Below are 12055 nucleotides of genomic sequence, written 5' to 3'. Positions count from 1 at the left end.
CCTCCCCACAATCCTTTTCCATATCTGAAAAATTCAGTGCTTCTGCTGTGCACAGATTTGAATTGTCCCCATTTATAACCTTATGGTCTCTAAATCCAGTAGCTTTAAACAGCAAATCATTCATGAAGTGCAATGAGAGGTCATGGTGAAGGTTAGAGGAGTTTAGTTTTGTGATTGTATAAAAAACAGAACACATTGCTTCTCTAAAAGAGCAACCCACGATACATAGCCAATTCACATGTCCCACAAACTTTAGGATTAGGGTCTGATGAAGTATTATGTCTTGGGCAAAGCTAGTAAAGCCAACTAGCTCTACAATTTACAAAAGTAGAAAATGGTGATAAAATATAAATATATAAGTAAAATATAAAACCGCCATTATAGAATGCTTTGTGAAGATGGCCCATAAAAGAATAATAACACTTCCGTGCAAAGCCTGATATTTGGACTATTATTATAGGATCTTGCAGCTTTTGCAGAAAGGTTTCCAAGTGTGAGTCAAAGTAAAATTAGTGAAGATGGACTGAGGATAAATTTATGTCATTTACAAAAGTAAATAAATACAACAGAAGGAAATCAATCCTCGTGACTCATTTCCACCAGAACCTTGCATCAAGCCTCTCTCAAATATGGCTATTATTGTTCATATACACCAATATCTTATTTCCCCAACAACCGTTGGAATATCGTTCATTGACTGAAAAATACTAACTAAAAACAATATTTCTTTAGCAAGCGGAACAGAATTCCTATTGTTTTCTCATCATTTATGTAAATTTTGCCCTGTTGCTTAATTCAAGCAGAGTAACCAAAAATATTACTCAATATATTAATAAACTAAAAAGTGTTTAATTTTAGATTGTGGAACGTACAGCAGCAGAAGCTATGACACATAAAGGAGAGTGTAAGATAGACTATCTTCCCTTATGGAGCTTAACAAAAGCATCCTGCTGTTGAGTTTGTAATACATTTATTTCTAAATTAATTATTGAATTGGTTTAGAGATGAAGATAATTCATCTTATAAAATGTGTTTTTCAGTGTCTGGTTAAGGGTCCCATCTGCTACATTAGTACAGAATCGTGACACAGCAGGCAAAAGGAAGAAGGCGAAGATGCATTTAAACGAGTTTGGCCCAGTGATTCCCATGCTCTGATTCTCCCTAGCAGTTCATTCCATTATAAACTTAATTAGAAACCTTTTCTTTTTAATGTTGAGAAAAAGCATTTTGATATTACTAACTCTCTATGTAGGATTTTCAAATCCTATTAAATATCTGATTTACAGTTACACGAAATCGACTTTTTATTTTTAATACTCCTAGTCAGATGATGCTATAAAAGCTTTTAAGAAAGCCAATGAATCTTTTCGAGTGGACTCTATGATGTTCCATTCAGTCTGTATTAAGCCATGATTGTTGTAAGTACCAAATGAATTAATACAATAAAATTAGGGGTGTTACATTAGGTGAAAGAATAGTTGGCAGATAGATATTTATGATTAACCTACATAGAGAAATATACTTTTTATTTTTTACTGAAAATGATAGAAATTTTATTGTGCAAACTATGATTCTATTGCCTTTGTGTAATGATTTGTAGTTGCTGAAAGTTGTTAGGCATTCAAAAAGCCAAAGAATGAATGGGATTACAATCTATCTAAAATTTACTACATTCAGTAAAGTGCTAAAGCACTCAAGCTTTGAAATCATCTACTGCAAAGGCTGTTTATTCCCCGTATAAAATCTGACTGTATATTGTGTCCTCAAAGATATAAGGGCTGCAACCGAGCAGACTGCTAAACATCTCAAATATTAATTTATTGGCTTCCAAAGCTGTGCTTGCACAGCATACAGAGTAGCAGATTAGGGGTTGGTAAGAGAGAATAAGTGAGATTTGACAATTCTATTTGAATCTTCAGTGGTTTGGAATTGGAATATTTTAAGGCTACATGAGCTGAAAAAGATATTTTGAACAAATAGCTTCATAAAGCAGGTTTGGTTTTAAAAGCTGGAGGGATTTCAAAAATTCATTTTCTTCTTCAGAAATAATTAGAAGTGGGAAGCAGTTTATTGAAATATCAGAAAACACAAATCGTGCAAACTCCCACGGGCAAGTATCTTGCTTTTGTTTCACCCTAGTGTGAGTCATAGTTTATCTGGCACAGGTGTTTCTGCCTCCAAAAAGGCACACTTATCCCCTAGCCTCAGCATTTAATTATTTATTTCTAATAATCTGGGTGGCAACAAAATCAGGTTTTGTACATTTTACAATAGCTTTTCAGAATGAGTAATGAACCATGCCTTGGAACAATTCACATTTGGGTAAGACATGTTTTGCAGTTAATTGATGTCTCAGATTGTCTGGCATAGGGGGTTAGATGAGAGAAATGATACAAAGAAGACAGTGAGAAGCAGGAATTAGGTCCCTGCACAGCCTCGGTAACAGAAAGAGCCTAGCAGAGGAATATACTGCAAACAGTCTATTCTCAAATACTATAATAATTTCAAAAGAAAGAAAATGCCCTGCTATTTTAATGGCTCATCCCAAACCCTGGGGTGAAGAAATGAGCAAAACAAGTGTTCGAACAACAAAGGATATCCCCAAACTCTGAGATTTATTAGTTTACATTGACATATGTCTGCTTTTATCTTGCTTTTGCGTTTTCAGCACAGTCTCCCTTTCTTTAGTTTTCCGGTACAATATCTCTCCCATTATTTAAATATAATTTAAGAGAATTCCATTTTTTCCTATTGTAGATTCCTTAGAATTCTTAAATAACATCTTTCCCAGTAGAGACCTCCCACCTCCAGCAGATTATCATTTGAAAAACGCCTTGCTCTAGGATCCCAGAGAAGTGACATCCTCTGGATACAATAACCACGTATTGCCAACACTAAAGAGGCCACGTTGAGGGTTAAAAAAAGAATGCCATTTTACCTCTATCAACACGTAATTAACATATGAAAGCCAAATTGGTTACTCTGCTGTTGGTAAAGGGTATTTTGTTAGGTTGTTTGCAGGTTTGCTTTCACCACTGGTGTTTTCTCAGATGATTTCTACCCAGCTATCCGTTCTCACTATGACCTTTGTGTCTGTGCGATTTAGATTTGATTTTCCAACTAGTTCAGTTACCTCATGACCAGTCCCCGGAGCCACACAGTCCCTTCCCTTTTCTGCTTTGTAGTTCCAAACCCTTCATGCCTCGCTGCAAACTGCATAACATTAAACACATGCTGCAGATATATGTTCAAATTAGAGATGTAACAAACTATCCACTGAGAATCCACTAAATCACTGAAGCAACAAACCTGCAGATCCAAAGTTAGCGCCAGTAAATTACAAGCCACAATATACTTCTCCCTCTGATGATAAAAGTAAAGCATATTTTATTTTAAAATGCTGACAATAACTCCTGAGCAATCAATACCTTTCTTGGAGAGGGAAAATTGCACAGCCAAGCTGCTAGTGTACATACATTGAAAAGGACAGATGAACTATAAATGTGAGCCCTTCAGCGAAGCCCAGGTATGAAAAGTCTTTGGAGCCGGGCCCTTCGATGGGATTCAGCAGTCGGCCCTTGAACTCTTTGTGTGACAGGTCCTGAGCTTCTCACGTTTGACAGCATGTTGTCTTGCAAGTTTGAGGGATGTCTAAAAATCAAACGCCGGGACTCTACTGACAAATGTGTGGCTTTTCCCCACCTTTTCTTCGGGGGACGTGGGTTGAGTTTACGTGATAGAAACGGAGCAGCAGCAAGGCAATCTTATACGGAATACTATACGGAAAATACTATATGCCTGAAGTGGCAGATCCCATGCTGATGAAGAGATGTCCCTTCTGCAATGATAAATAAAACAAACAATTTTTTTAAAAAAAGGTACTGAAAGAAGGAATCCTCTCCTAAAGGGAATCTGACTCTATAAAAGCATATGCTGGCGTCTTATGCCTCTATGACGTGTGGAGGTGTCTTAGAAAACAGTACAAGTATAGAAAGTAAAGCTTATTGGCGGGTGGGGAGGGACGCACAAGAATAGAACTGGGCAATAAGCATATAAAAGTGTTCTTTATTTATAGAATACACAAATCCAAAATGTCGGAGTTTGTGATCACTGCCTGGTTAGTTTTCGACAGGGGAGACTTATTAGCAATTTCTCTAGATGAAACTTCAGCACCTTTACTCTAAGGATCAAATGCTTCTTTCTCAAAACTCAGCTTATTTTTGTAGTTGTGCTGTCACTACATCCGCGAATGCTTACAAATGCTTTCAGGTTTGGGAAATTTACTTTCCAACTCGAAGTGCCCTCTGTGATTCCTAGCTAGATACTTCCATTTATAACGTTTGATGGATCGCTTTCCATATGTATGTCCTTCAAGGAAGTTTGGCAACTTTTATGGCCGATGGCAATCTGTGTTAGGGGTATAGAAAATGACGAGAATCTGTCTGATGCTTCAAATCAGGGAATCCACCCAAGCAAACATCAGAAATAGCTTTAGTAATATTTCTATGTAAAAAAACCAATGTATGAACCTGGAAACTTCAAAAAAGAAAAATTGTATCTTTAAATTACTGCTATGAACTAGCCCAAAGTGATACAAATTTTTTCACTGCTTCTGTACATAGTGAGGGTACACCTTGTGCCAGGCATTGGACTTGCAATACATCTTATTTTTAAAAATGAGTAAGATATTATCTTTGGACTTTTTATGGTTCTGTCATCTGTGAACTTACCAAAAAACAATCATGGAAGCGATTCATATTTTCAACCTGCATGGCTCCTGTTCATTTGTTTGTTCAATCATTCATTCATTCAATGTTTATGGAGTTACTCTTTTTACCCCTTTATAACTATATAACAAAAGGTATTTTCTCTCCTCTCAAGATGCTCATGAGCTTGTGAGGAGACAAGTAACTATACTAAGAAGGAGTGGAATGCTGTAAGAGAAGCTTGAACATGAGAGTTCATGGAATGTTTTGGGAACTACAAGTCGTCTGCTGCGCCTGGAGCTCAGGGACCCTGGAGTGGAAAGCAGTGGTTAGACAAGAGGTGAAGCAGTTAGGACAAGACTGTATTGAGCCTCAAACGGCAGAGGAAGGAGTTTGGAAGTTATCCCATGAGCAGTGGGAGGCCTTTGAAAACTATTATGTAACAGAATCACATGACCAAACAGGAATTTTAAAGCGAAGTCTTGAAGCTAGGTACAAGATGATCTGGCAAGGGGAGAGATGAAAGAGTAGTAAGGGTTTAGAACAGTTTAGGAAATTCCTAACACAATCCAGGCAAACTACGCAGAGGCTGAACCAAGGTGATGGCAGTAGGAATGGAGAAGTGGGTCCAGATTTGGGGCATATTTCAGAGATCAAACTGGCAGGATTTGAAAACGTGCGGCTGTGCCATTTTGTGGTGATCCAGAGGGCCGTTTGGAAGAGGAAGGCACTGAAAAGGACCATGGGACACGCTTCATTGAAAAGGTCAAGCAAGAGGAGCAAAGCATGTAGAGGGGGGCAGAGATAAAGGATTTGGTTTTACAGATGTTGACTTTAATGTTTCTGTGCAAGAATCGAGTAGAGATGTCAAACAAGCAGTTAGAAATAAAAGCCTATCACTTGAGAAAAAGATGAAGGAAAAAACCTCTGGCAATAAGAGGTTCCATAAATCTATTATTCACTGTAGGATGTAGGTCGTCAGTGTATTTTTTTGCTAAACTTCTTTTCAAGTTTCATCTGTTTCATTCTAGTATTGGGGGATTCAGTCAATTAAAATTGAAAAAAAAGTAAATTACATCCTCACCTTAGTCATTACCTCCCGTCACTCTTCGCTTTTGGGAACTATCTGACTACTCCTTGGTCTGTTCCTTTTATCCCTTCGCTTCCTGGTCTTTAGTTCACTGATCAAAATTGTCTGATAATGCAACAATAACTTCCAATCAAAGAGAGAATGTTTGCTATTTCCTATCTCATTCCTCTCCCAATGAAGTATGTCAATTATTTCTTTTCTTCTTTTTCTTTTTCTTTTTTTAAACTCAGCAACATAGGGGGCAGATGTCTTTGGGAAATAGTTTCTGTTGATCCTTTCTTGAGTTTCCTTTGGCTACAATTTAGATAATATTTTTCTGAGGACACTCCCTTGCACGAAGCCACATTGCCACTTTGCACAGTCACAAGGACTTGCTAGATATTCCCATATCCCTTGACCTTTTAAGTTCCCAAAAGAGCTTGAGGACATCTGCCAGCTTGAAGCTTTACTATGCCCTACCTCAGGATCATACATAAAATGTTAACTCCCCACATCCCCAAGGAAGCCCACCGTTTGTGATTTTCTATTTTAGAAAATCTATTTCCTAAATTGAAACCAATTCTCTATTCTGTGATGAAGGTTGTTTGTTTGTTTTTCCATGTTTTGCTTATGGACTGACTGCCATTTTGCTCATTGTTTTCTGGCTATTTTGTAATTCCTTTGTTACTTTCTTCTTTTGCGATTTGATGATTTTCTGTAGTGATATGCTTTTATTACTTGTTTGTTTCACTTTGTTTTGTTTTTTAACAGCCTTTGAAGATGTGAAACCTTGTCAAAGGTTTGTTTGGGAATCTAAATAGATCATATCTACTGGACAATCTTTATCTGCATGTGCGTTTTCCCTCTGAAAGAATCACAATAGATCAACCACGCTTGATTTCTCCCTGTACAAAGCTTGTTGCCTTTTCTCCAATACATTCTTTGCTTAAGTGTTTGTTGGTGGGAATAAAGCACATTATTTGTCAATGACTCAAAATAACTACGGCAATATGATAGAATGCCTGAACTTTCAAATGGTGACTTGTCTGATTGAAATTAGTAAATACAGTCATTGGAATATAGAAAATTTGTTCTTAGACGTGACTGTATAATAGTAATGCCACGATATGGAAATGCCTGTTGTATTTTCTGAAGAATAATGTAGATGCATGCGGCATTTGCCCTGATGTGGGGGATGAAGTAAGGGAATAAAACTGTAGCGTTAGAGCCCACAAAAACAACCAAAAAGCAATCCTTGAAAAATAAATAAATGGATTGATTAAAAAGTTGGTGCTTTTGGATTTGACATTTTTGGGGGAATGACGTTTGATAAGATGAAGTGAAATACCAGCTTTTAAAAATGCCAGGTTGTTCCTTCCTAAATAGGTTTTTAAGTAAGCTTTTTTTTCTTTCTCACTTAGGAGGGGAAAAAAATCAACCTTTTTGAACATAGTACACATGGTTGCCTCAGCAACAGCACAATAATAACATCTACAGCATCCATATGAACCTTAATTATAGTATTGTATTAAACTAGCACGTGTTAATTCTTTAGCAAAATACGTGTATTCCTTACTATGGAGAATATTAGCTCTTGATACATGGGCTTTTAAGTTAAAGCACCTGTTTCTTTAAAAAAATAGTTTCATGACAAACAGCAAAAAATACTAGCAGCTTCTTTCATGATATTTCAGGAATGAAAGCCAAGGCCAATGAGACAGACGTTTGGCTTATATTTTGTTCACTTTATCAATTATTTATTGAGTGTCAGTGATGTGCCTAGCCCAGTGGGAAAGGTTTTAATTTTTTTCAGTATAAAAATAGTCTCTTCTATAAAAAAGCTTAAAAGCATATTAAGAAGATAAAACTGTCATGGAGAAAAAGATCCAAGAATACCAATATTTAAATATTTTCACATACATTATCTAAATAAAGTAATGTAGTCAAGTGTTGACTTGAATCAATTACCAGCTCATGGCATAACAAAATGCCACAAATTTAGTCGCTTAAAACAACATATATTTCTTAGCTCACAGTCCTATGAGTCAGAAGTCTGGGTGGGCTCAGCTGCCTTCTCTGCTCCAGGTCTTACAAGGCCAAAATCAAGGTGTCAGTTGGCTTGGACTGAAGGCTCCAGGGAAGAATCTGCTTCCGGTCTCATTTCTTCTGTTGTCTGAATTCAGCTCCTTGTGGTTGTAGGACAGAGGTCCCTATTTCCTTGTTGACTGTCAGTTGGAAACTGCTCTCAGCTCCTGGAGGTTATCAACATTCCTTCCTTTTAGTTGGTCCTGTCCAGCTTCAGGTCAGCAATGGTGCACCAAATTCCCCTTGTGCTTTGAATCTCTGCCTTCTTCAGTAACCAGCTGGAGAAAATTCTCTGCTTTTAGAGGGCTTACTTCATTGGGTCAGGCCCACAGAATTTTTTTTTTTTTAAAGATTGGCAGCTGAGCTAACATGTGTTGCCAATCTTCTTCTTTTTATTCTTCTCCCCGAAGCCCCCCAGTACATCATTGTATATTCTGGTTGTAGGTCCTTCTGGTTGTGTTATGTGGGATGCCACCTCAGCATGGCCTGACGAGCGGTACTAGGTCTGCGCCCAGGAAGGGAACCAGTGAAACCCTGGGCCGCTGAAGCAGAGCGTGCGAACTTAATGACTCGGCCACAGAGCTGGCCCCCAGGCCCACAGAATAAATCTCCATATCTTAAGATCAACTGACTTGGAAGTTTAATTACATCTGCAAAATCTGTTCAGAAATTTATCTAGATTAATGTTTGATTGCATAACCAGGGGACAGGAATGAGTATTCTTATTTAGAATACCACCTACCACACTATGGGATATCAAGAAGGGATGGGAATTATTAGAAAATCTCCAAGACTGGAATGGGCTTGGACTCATCTTTGAAAAATAGGTACAATTTGAACACAGGGAGAAGGACAAGGGATGTCATTCCAGGCAGGAGAAACAGCATGAACCAAAGCAGAGAGATTCAGGCAATGAGTAGATTTCATACAGGAGGATATTGGGTAGGCTCGTGAACTGTTCCAGAGGCATCATGATCTAGTGAAGAGTGAACTTTATGCCTTTGTGATTCAAACATTTACTTAACCTGATGAATCTTAGTTTGCTCACCAATAAAATGAGAATAATAATAGGATATAGCTCACAAGACTGTTGGAAGTGATTGAAAGATATTTAGATACAAGACAGATAGAGAGACAGACATAAACATAGAAAGAACATTTCTAGCTTCTGTTAATGCATTCCAGGATCATCACATGTTTTATCATGTGGAGTTGCATTATTAATTCATATTCTGCTTATGGGATTACAGGATACTTGCTGGTGGTTTTTGTCTCTTACATGTAAATTTCACTTTGTATTTTGAGTTTTAATGTATTGTCAACCCCACATAATTCTATCGTATCTGGATACTTGGTGGGAATATTAAACAGAATGAAATAAAAAAATTGGGGAGGTAAATATCACCTCTACCCTTGTTCCCTATTCTTGCTTCTCATTGTTGACACAACACCACTGACTATCATTTGAAGATAAACTTTCAAATCGGCTAATAATCTTTAACAGTAGGATCATGCTTTCTAAGGTTATGGAGAAAAATGTCATTCGGAACAGAATAAGAAGTCTTCATGAATCAAAGATTAATTATGTCTTAGTTTGTTACTTATCTATATGGTCTATCAATCATTTATTCAAGAAAAGTGAATTGAACACCTACTATGTGCCAGCGCTGTGCTTGTGAATTGCAAAGTTGAACAAGACTTGCTTTCTGTTTTGAAAGATTTTATTCACTAGTGGAGGAGTGTGTAGGAGAAAATCCTGTTTTTTTTTACTCTCACACTACTACCATACTCACAACACTTCTGACACCGAGTGTCTGGATCTATACCAGTGAATTCTCTGATACCAGTTAGGTGTCCTACAGTTCAATTCAGTTCCGACACTATCTACTTAGAATCATGGCTTGGTATTTCTGGTGATGAGCTCTCGCCCAGGAGCCTGCCAAGAGTTGCCTCATGAGAGCAAAAGACATTCCTATCACCCAGGAAATTCCTCTGGATTAGGAGCTTTGTGCCAGGAACCAGGGTCAAAAGCCAAATATTAGAACCAAAGATGCTCCTAGTGCTCTTATCTCTTAGGAAACTACAAAGATTTTAGGAACCAAGGGCAGAGACCAGTATATATATAATTTCCTATTATTTCACAAGGAGATGTATGCATATGCAAATGTGAACACACATAATTAACTGTAACAGTCTTCCTGGTTAATATACAGTATTAATATATGTTAAGTATATGCATTAAGTACATACAAACATACATTCTGTTAAACTGTATTTGGTGAGATGGTGGTGAGTATCTACATGGTACACAGACATGTCTCTGCTTGTTTCTGCATTTATTCATTCCACAAGCATTTTATCGAATATTTCTTATTTGCCAGGCTGTGTCACACACTACTGCCAAGATGAAGAAGGCAGAGTCTTGACTCTCGAGGAGCTCACAATCCAGTGAACGTAAAAGATACTCCAAAGTGTCATGCAGAGGTGATAGTTCCAAATTAGTGACCTGCAACCTTCCTGTAATTGTGAGGCTCACTGTGGATGGCCCTGAAAAACTAAGTGAAACCAAAATTACAATTCCTGTGCTTTAAAAAGCAAAAAACAGAAAGTTACAGTAAATCTTTCATTGACAGGAATATGTATTAAACTTGAGCATATTTCCAGCCCTCCTTTGGGTTAAACATGGCCCTTTCTATGATGGCCTTTTAAAATGTAAATGCCCTTGGAGAGTTAATCCATTAAATCAATATGACATTAGTGGCTTTTTTCTCCGATGGAAGGAGCCCAGGGCAGCATGAAGATACAGAAGCCTGGTGGTGGGGAGGGAGGGCACACTGAGGGATTTCCGAAAGGAAGTCCATCAACCTTGTACTTCTGCTGAGGTCCTGATGCTACTTTTCTATCTTAACTAGAGCACCTATTCTAAACTGAAGCATTTTACTAACCAACATTTTCAATTTCCTTTGCATATCTTTGCTATACTTCTCAATTCACTTTTATTAAAGACATTTAATTTTGCCTCTTAGCAGCAAAGTGGCCTATAAAGTTATATAATACTTTAGCTACAATGCTTTCTTACAATTTGGAAATGAATTACAAATAAATACCTGTTACTAGCACTTTCAAAAATATCTTGAACTATAAGATTTACTTCCATTTTAGGTCAGTGTACCTATGTTCTTAGCAGTTGATGCCACTACAAGCAAATCTTCACCATGAGTTCCAATAAAAGGTTGCAGAGGCAAAATCTTCCCATTGGCCTTAAATATACCATGCACTTTTCTGTTCTTTCTTTCTTTGGGCACTTAGCTAATCTTTCATTAACTTTACAAAGGTGATCTTTTACCTAATCTTTCTCAACTATTTAACGTAGAGCCCAAGTAAAATAGTCAATATAGCCAGTGAACTTTGCTAAAAATTTCTTTAACAAAGCTGTGATTAAACTGTTGTTTTTCTTCCTCTGTAACTGATTTCTACCAAGATTGTTTTCTTTACAACTTTCTCTTATGTTTTCTCCTTTTTATTTTCAAATAATTAATGAGATATTGCTAAAAATAACATTCTTACCTTATATATCTATAGAGTAAATAATAATAATCCTGTCTTTGGAATATCAAAACAGAAAGTCACCAGGCACATTTCCTGATAACTGTAATGACAACAGAGCTATTACATTGATGTGACTATAGCATTGGAGTTTGGAAGCTCTTTAATACCAGTTATGTTTCTGTTTCCAACTATGTTTATGTCCTTGGGTAAGCTATTTAACGCATTTGTCTTTATTTTCCCATTTTAAAAAGCAGACTAATTCTTTTTACATCAAAGAAAGGCATTGAGAATCAGTTGACTTTAAAGAAAAAGTTTAGACCTAAAACCAGAACTATAGAAGACTAAATATTGCACATATCTTTGGGTGTGTATTTGTATACATAAGATTTCTATATCTCAATTTTATTCTATTCTGATAAATGCCTACATTAAAGTCCATGGCGTTCCTGCCATGCAATCACCTTAATATTCCTCTAAGGTATAGTGACATGCAATTTTATTGCATTATATATTTCGTTACCACTGTTTTACATAATCGCTTTTTGGGAAAATATAACTTTAAAGTACTTGAACATACTTCTTAGTAAAATTTTGATGATCTCAGGGCAAAGAGGAGTGGAGGTATAGATGAGCCCAGAGGTTCTGT

The sequence above is a fragment of the Equus caballus genome, chromosome X, assembly GCF_041296265.1.
Source record: "Equus caballus isolate H_3958 breed thoroughbred chromosome X, TB-T2T, whole genome shotgun sequence".
Classification (NCBI taxonomy): Eukaryota; Metazoa; Chordata; class Mammalia; order Perissodactyla; family Equidae; genus Equus; species Equus caballus.
The sequence above is the reverse complement of the archived record's forward strand: the minus strand, read 5'-3'. Positions refer to the sequence as shown.